We start from the raw sequence: 6,000 nt of genomic DNA, 5'->3' as shown, positions 1-6,000 counted from the left end.
AGATACTTCCAAAACCAGCTTGAAGGTGCCGTTGAACCGTGCAGATGACGCAACCAAGCTCAAGGAGGAGCTCGATGAAGACTTTGTTCATAGTGTTGTTCCGTTTCCAGTTGATCAGTAGTGGAGCCCAGTTGGGGTCAATCGGGGACCTTGTCGCATTTGGGGTAGTCTTCTTTTATTTTGGCTCCATAGTCGGGCCTTGTTTGTAACTGGTTGATGTAATGCTTTATTCATGTAATTGTGTGAAGTGGCGATTGTAAGCCAACTATGTATCCTTTTCCCTTATGTATTACATGGGTTGTGTGAAGATTACCTCACTTGCGACATTGCTTTCAATGCGGTTATGCCTCTAAGTCGTGCTTCGACACGTGGGAGATATAGCCGCATCGAGAGCGTTACAAGTTGGTAATCAGAGCCTTCCCCGACCTTAGGAGCCCCCACTGCTTGATCGTTTTTAGCAGCCGTTGTGGAGTCTAGAAAAATATTTTGAGTCATTTAGGAATTATATATCTATCACACCCTAGCTAGTTCAAGCATTAGAGTGTGCATCATGTTTAAATTCCTCTTAAATTTGAAACGGGGAAGGCAGAAACCCCCAACACCCCCTGGAAACAACTAGGGTTTACTAAAATTATTTTCAATGAACCTGAAATGCCCTTCTAAAAAGTTCACCCTCTTTGTCTTGGGTTAGAACCTCTGGCAAAATTGGTGCACAATTTTCTAGGTCAACAGAAGGTCATTGAATTAAATCATAAGTATTTGAATTTGGGCATTTAAATGCTATAAAATAATTTAAATGCTCAAATAATTCTGGAAATAAATGTTTGCTGTTGGATATATTCTAAACAGAGCCCACAATTATTTTCAGGATTTTTGGAAACGTTTTAGTATTTTTAATAAAGCCCAACAGTTGCAGTTAAATAGAAAAACAGAAACAAATTAAAAAAAGAGAGAGAGGGAAGCCCACCTGGGCCTTACCTGTGCTGGCCCAGCCCACCTGGCTCGGCCCAGCCGACTGGCCCTGCCAGTCGTCGTCCTCCTCCCGCCAGAAGGACGCGGAGCGCGTGGCCGGCGCCCGCGGCCACACGCTGGCCACCTCCTGCTTCTGCCGACGCCCTGGAGACGTCCAGGGATGCCACGCGACCCCCACGTCCCCCTCTCATCCTCCCTCACTCTCCCCCTCGTCTCCCTCACCCTCTCCCGCGATGGCCGAGCGCGAGCCTCGCCGCCGTTCGCCGTAGACGCCACCAGAGCCACCCCCTCGCCCCTCCGACGAGCCCAATAGCTCCGCCTCGTCGCCCTGGACCTCTTCGCTGACCCACGCGACTCCAAACGCCGCCAAACACCGTCTTCGCCCTCGTCTTCAACCTCGGGCACCCGAGCCATCTCCGGTCGATTCGCCGCCGCCAGGACCTCCCCGAGCTCGCTGACCCCCTCTCCGACCCCGCTGTGAGCTCCTCTTCCTCTTCCCCTAGCTTCCGTGCTCGTTTGGCCTCTGTAGACGCCGCCCCCTTCCTCACCGTAGCACGCCGCCGCGCGAGCTCGACGCCGGCGTCACTCCGATGACCTTTTGGTCATGGGCTTGTGTCCGCCACACTCCTCGCATCGCGTAAAGGCTGTAGGTGCTAGTGCCGCACCGCCTAGCCACTGCAGCCACGCGCACGAGCGAGCCCGAGCTTCGGCCTCCGCCTGACCTCGTCGCCGGCGATGCTCCGGCCACTCCCCGGCCAAGCCATCACCACGGCTGGATGCGGGCGAGCACCAGCTGCCCGTAGCTGCTCTCCGCGTAGCAAATGGAGCCCTGTGGGCAAATCCCGCAGCACGCCGCCGCGTCTGGCCTCGCTGGCGGCTAAACGCCGGAGGGATTAGACCCGCTGACCAGGGGTTTGACCCCAGTTTGACCCCCTGAGTCAATGACAAGTGGGCCCCATCTGCTAACTAAATCAAATTAGTCTTAACTAAAAATAATTAGTTTAATTAACTACTGACACGCGGGACCCACCAGTCAGGTTTGACCTGGACGTCCCCGTTGACCACTGACGTCACCCTGACGTAATGCTGACGCAGTAATTAAATTACTGGAATTATTCTTATACAGGAAATTCCAGAAAATAGTCAAAACTTCTAAAAATCATAGAAAATCAACCATAACTCCAAATGTAAAGATTTATATATGAAAAATGATCAGAAAAATTCAATCTATCCATCTGTAATGGTTTCATGCATGACAAAACAAGTTAACCTTGCTGTTTAAGCAGAATAAGGTAATGCACTATTAAGGCCATGTTTAATGAGCTAATATTTGAATCTTTGATTCAAATGAGTTCATCCCTTCTGTTTTAGCTTGCATTAGGCCAAACACATTCATATTGCCATGTCATAGCATGCATCATATTGTTGCATATCGTCATGTGTTGATTGTGTTCCGATGTGTTCTTCGTGGTAGGTTCTGCCTCCGAGGATATTCACGAGTATCCAACTGAAGGGCAGTATCCCTCTACCACTCCATCAGGCAAGCAACCCATTGATCATTCCGATACAAACCCATGTTCTCGCTTCTGCTCTTGTTTACTGCATTAAGACAACGCGATTCAAACTGTTGTGTGCTACGGTAGTTGAACCCTTATCCTCTGCATGACCTGTCATTGCCACAGTAACTAGATGAAACCCACTAGCATGTGTAGGAGTTGATTGAGCCATGTATGTGATTCCTACCTTGCTATGCCTGCTATGCTTAGAGTTGTGTCAGGTCTGGTTCATCTGGGTGATGAGCTAGAGTGAAATGCTTATGTCGGTAATATGAGGGATGTGTTGAACATGTTTTGGTAAAGGTATCGATGAGAGGCCATGTAGGAGTACATGGTGGGTTGTTTCATTGAGGCCGTCCCTAAGAACTGAGATCTGTATGTGTGATTTAAGATTCAGCTACTACCATGCATTGTGATCCTTAATTGACCCTCTCGGCTTCTTAATCACCCTAGTACTCTGTCCAGGAGTTGCAAATAGTTTCTGGTGTTTGTAGGTTATGTGTTGGCGGCCGTGCGTAGCGCTGACCCTAGGGGTGGGCTATGTTGCGGTAGATACACCGTGGCACGGTGTACCGAGTCACCCGTTTGGTGTCTCGGGAACCCTGTTCACATCGTTCGGGGCCGTAAGTGGAAACCTCGGCCGGACTCCCTGCGGATGGAACCTGGATAGGCGATAAACCTGGACTAGAGACTTAAGTGTTTAGGTAGGCCGTGGCCGACACCCTCGCTGGGCTTCCGCTTGAAGGTTGCTGAGTACATGTCGTGTAAACGGCGGCAAGTGGTGAAAGCGTGTATGAAGAAGTACACCCCTGCAGGGTATAAAACTATTCGAATAGCCGCGTCCGCGGTAAAGGACTACTTGGTTGCCTATACAGTTCATAGACAAGTTAATGGATACTACTAAAAGACTCAAGATAAGTGTGAGTACCGAGGATGGCCCTCTCGTAGGATGACGAGGGAGGATCCTCGGTGGAGTATTGTGTTGGTGAGTAGTGGACTCGTGTGCGAAAACTATTTTACTAGTGAAGTTCCGTAGGATAGCTTTGCCAAGAGTCAAAGCTGGCTTGCTGCAATAACCCCACCACCTTCTTGAGAATAAGCATGTATATAGGTTCTGATGTAAGACTTGCTGAGTACCTTTGTACTCATGTTTGCTTAATTACTGTTTTCAGACGACAACACCGCCCCCTCCGATGGGTTCTACGTAGACCTTGACGTCGACGAGTGACTAGCCACCCAGGTGGTGATCCTGGCCATGGAGGGCCCTATGTAGATAGACAGGCTTCGAGAAGCCTTCTTTCTTTCTAGAGTCTGTACTCAGACTAGTTGCTTCCGCATGTGCTTGTATGATTGTATGACTTGAGTGTCGGGTCATGTGACCCCTATCTGTATGAACATGTTATGTATGGCTCTCTGGAGCCTTTAAATAAAGTACTTGAGTTGTAGAGTTTTGTTGTGATGCCATGTTGTATGTACTCATATCGGGCATATTGTGTGTATGATTGAAATGCTTGGTATGAGTGGGATCCGACAATCTAGTTGTTTATCCTTGGCAGCCTTTCTTATGGGGAAATGTAGTCTAGTGTTCCTCGAGCCATAGTAGTCCGCTACAGCCCGGTTCACCGGAGTCCTGCTAGCCCAGCACTACTGTTCAGGACACTTGACTGGCCGGCATGTGTTTCACTTCGTTCCTATGTCTGTCCCTTCGGGGAAATGTCACGCGGTGATATCCGGAGTCCTGCCTAGCCTGCTACAGCCCGGGTTCCCCGGAGTCCTGTTAGCCCAGTGCTACAGCCCGGAATCACTCGCTGATGACCGACATGCTCGATGTGATTCATGTATGCCTGTCTCCATAGGTCTGTGCCGCTTTGGGTTCACGACTAGCCATGTCGGCCCGGGTTCTCTGTCATATGGATGCTAGCGACACTATCATATACGTGAGCCAAAAGGCGCAAACGGTCCCGGGCCATGGTAAGGCGACACCCGTGGGATACCGTGCTGAGGCCGCAAAGTGATATGAGGTGTTACCGGCTAGATCGATGTGACTTGGAATCGGGGTCCTGACAGCGTTGGTATCAGAGCCGGACTGCCTGTAGGTTCGTTGAGCCAAACTGGTCGATGTCGAGTCTAGAAATGCTTTAGTTATATGTAGGGGAATTGATTGTGGGAGGGAACGTAAGGCTCTTTTACTCCTTTACCCTATGCCTCTGATCTGAGTCATTCTCTTCTCATTCAACGTGGGTTAAGGACTAGGCTCTCTTCTTCTATCAGGTTCACGTGTTACTAATCCGTAGTAGCTTATAGGATTGTTGTTACAAGTCCCAGTTCAGTTTCTACTATTCTTAGTATGTTGCTAATTGGATCAGAACCTTGATATGATGTTGTTGAGTGGTATTGCGAACTGTTGTGGATGTCTCAAATCTTTTTCTGAGCATTTACAGCTGTTATGCTGTCCAATTTTCCCTAGAAATTCTGATGTCTTTGCATTGTGGTTGTGCTTTCAGATGGCCAACCGTGTTCAAAACCAAGTGGTTCGCCTGACCCGGTGCCTCGACGTGCCCGGTCATACTGCTATGTTAGTCCGGGTAATGATCGAGACGGGTTACCGTTGGTATCCCGAATACACCGTCGAAGAGCAATTCCGAGACTTTAATCAAAGCCAATATTTCTGCACCGTCAGGATATTTCCTTCTTATCCTGGATCTACCGAGCCCCTTCACTGTTCCTATGGACTCGGGGTTACTGTTGAGATGGCTGTGCAGGATGCTGCCTATTCCATGATGACCATCATGCGAGTCCGGACTGGCCTGCTTCGGAACACCGACTTCCGTTACATGCCAGCTTCACTTCCGGGAGCGCAAGGGTATCTTCAGGCTATCTATGCTGACTCCACTCAGGAGGACTCATTAACTCGTACCACTGCCGAGATGCTCGAAGATAAGGACCGAGAGAATCGGGCCTTGAGGCTGGAGCTTTTCAATACCCGTGCTGATCATTGGGCCACATTGACTCGGTTTGCACCTGCGGTGCAAGCTGGATGTATGGATACAAGGGATCTGTATCCTGTGAGATCTGCTTTGCCAGACATGGTGGATTGGCGTGATGTGGGAGGCATCACCCCACCCCGTGGTCCCCGCAGGCCACCGTTTGTTGGTCCAAGACCTCATCCTAGCCCCTATGGTCCACAGGCTCCTCAGGACCGTCTGTTCCGGATGGTCACGTTGAACTTCCAGGCTATGGAGGTGACCTCTATGAGGACTACTACGGAGCTGTCTGAGTTAGTAGTAGTATCACTAGTATTGTAGTAGTTGTATCTCCACTGTCCTGCGTACTTGTGGAATATGACTTTGTGTGTAATCAATTCTGGAGGTGTAGACAAATAATGTATAGGAGCTTGGAATGCCTCCGATGAGATGTAACGTCTTTCATCATAGTTGTACTGTAGCCTGGGCTTGTACTAAACTATGTATGA

This window comes from Triticum aestivum, chromosome 6A (assembly GCF_018294505.1).
Source record: "Triticum aestivum cultivar Chinese Spring chromosome 6A, IWGSC CS RefSeq v2.1, whole genome shotgun sequence".
Taxonomy (NCBI): domain Eukaryota; kingdom Viridiplantae; phylum Streptophyta; class Magnoliopsida; order Poales; family Poaceae; genus Triticum; species Triticum aestivum.
The sequence above is the reverse complement of the archived record's forward strand: the minus strand, read 5'-3'. Positions refer to the sequence as shown.